Source organism: Sorex fumeus, unplaced genomic scaffold, assembly GCF_029834395.1.
Source record: "Sorex fumeus unplaced genomic scaffold, SorFum_2.1 ptg000146l, whole genome shotgun sequence".
Taxonomy (NCBI): domain Eukaryota; kingdom Metazoa; phylum Chordata; class Mammalia; order Eulipotyphla; family Soricidae; genus Sorex; species Sorex fumeus.
In genome coordinates, this window is record NW_026606203.1 from 743,194 (window position 1) to 745,670 (window position 2,477).

Here is a 2,477-nt window from a genome sequence, read left to right on the forward strand (position 1 = left end):
GCGTGACTTCCGGGATCAGAGGTTACCTGGGAGGTGCAGTCCGGCAGATTTGAGGAAAAGTCCTCGTTCCCGCATACTCGAACTGTGTTTGTAGAGGATTCTGGTCACCGGGTTCCATCTGGGGGGGGGGGGTGGGGCGGGATGCGGCACCTACTACATCTGGAACTTGCCGGTGATCTCGGCTCTTTTTGGAACCTGTTTTTTCTTTTTTTTTTTTTCCTCCGGGATCCCGCACCCTCCATGTGTTCCTTCTCTTATGCTGAACCTATTTTCCAAAACCTTGAGCCCTAATTTATTCAGGTAGGCCCTTTCTTTCTTCCTGATGAAATCTGGCAGAGCTATAATCTTTCCTCTTAACACTGCTTTTGCTGTGTCCCACAAGTTATGGTAGCTCGTGTCCTCATTCTCATTTGTTTATGGAAAGTTTTTATTTCCTCTTTGATTTCTTCTCTAAGCCAACGGTTGTTCATTACTTCCCTTAAAGAAAATATTTCCTTGCTGAGCTTCAGTCTGTTTGATCTATCGAGAAGTGACAAAGAAGTGTTGAAATCTACTACTAGTATTGTGTTGCTATCAATGTTTTTCTATAAGATTATTAGAAGTTGTTTTAACGTATTTTGCTGGTCTGTCATTAGGATCATATACATTGAGGAAGGTGAGTTCTTTCTGATGTACATATCCCATGATCATTAAGAAATGACCTTCACTGTCTCTGATAACCTTTAGCCTGAAGTCCATGTGGTCTGATACTAGTATGGCCACTCCAGCTTTGTGGAGGTGATGTTTTCTTGAAAACGTGTTTCCCAGCCTTTTACCTTTAGCCCATGGGTGCTTTGATTGTTCAGACATATTTCTTGCAGGAAGCAGAATGTTGGGTTCAGTTTTCTAATTCATCTTCCTATTCTGTGCCTCTGAATTGGCACATTTAGTCCATTGACATTGAGAGAGATTGTTGTTTTGGGGATTTGTGCTCTCTTTATGTAGAATTTTAGTACTTCTGGGGATTGTCTTACCTTAAAGTAGACCTATTCATTCTTCTTGCAACAAAATTATGGAATGCTTTACAAGTTTGCATGTTATCTCTGTGCAAGGACCATGCTCATCATTGTATCATTTAAATTTTAGTATATGTGTTATCAAACCTCGTAGGAGTTAATTTTTCCATATTTTTCGCTTCTTATTACTTTGAGTGTTGTCCTTCCTCACTCCTATGGCAGACAATGATTCCTAATCAAGGAATGTATTTCAAAGCAGCATGCATAAATAGATTTAGAACTTTAATGTCCCAGAAATAAAAATATGGTTTTTACTATATTATCGTTTACCATACCCTAGGCATCAGTTTTACAAAATAATTCTTTTGGAAGATGGTATATGAGTTTGATTAATGTTGTTCCCTGAATCCTTCATTAAGAACATTAAAATAGAGCCTTTTGCTGTTCTCACCTCAGTCCTGTGTACATCTCCAGGAAAAGGTGGATGGTGTTGTCTGCACTTTGACCACCTTGAATGTATGTAGGATTTTTCTCCTGAAGGATGAGGTGAGGATTATATTGATGATTTCATTCCACCTTATTACAAGTTCAACTTGAACGGAAGGTGAGACTCATGAGGCTCCTATAAAGGACAGAACAAAGGGTCTCAGTGAAGTTTAATGGCCAACTCACATTAACAACATAGATGACTCAAAGTAACCTGTGTGCATTTTTGTGTATAGTGAGTTTCATATCTACTGATAGTGATTCTCAGTCATGACACATGGGCAAAACAGACCTGTAATTAAAAATCTAGTTCTCTGAGCAGAGTGGGGTCTCTGAGGTGATTGAACAAGTGTGTAGTAATTTATTACTAAGCACATAAGTATTTTGAATGATTTGTACTTTTCGATCTAAAATTAATTCCAAATATGTCTAAAATGACAGTGTTCTGACCTCGCACATGGCTTTCCTCACCGAGGACCCTTGGAGGTGCCGGGGTGAATTTCCCTCACCGACCTGATTAGAGCCCCGGCAGCTGAAGACCTCTGCAACAAGCCATAGGTACGCTTAAGACCACCCTTCCCAAGCTTGAAGGAGCCTCATGCATGAAGGAACTGAAAGAGGAACCCAGATGTGCGGGACTGGGGGATGAGAACTCCATGGCTGCTCAGATCAAGACTGTGCCCCCTCCTTCCAGATCCCCCATCTTCTAATAATTAAGTGCTACAACCACGAACTGCCCCTGGATCCATGTAATGCCATCAATGGCCAACATCCAGAGACTGGATCTTATTTAGAAGACAGCAACTCTGATTGTCCAGTTCTCACTCTCAGAGGACCTGGTAGGCTTCTGTGAGTATTTTGCCCGCATGGCGGAGTCTTTGTTTCTGGTCACTGTTTCTTTTGAGGTATAGAAGCTGCTTAATTTAAGATAGTCCCCTTTGTTTTTCTCTGTTTCCAGTTGCTTGGCAAGTGGCGTGTTATATTTGAAGATACCTT

The 2,477-nt window shown here is 41.0% G+C and overlaps 1 pseudogene; it reads right to left on the minus strand.

Annotated features, from left to right (window-relative positions):
* Positions 1-1,045: 1,045 nt before the first annotated feature.
* Positions 1,046-1,145, minus strand: LOC130016095 (uncharacterized; annotated as a pseudogene).
* Between the last annotated feature and the right edge of the window lie 1,332 nt (positions 1,146-2,477).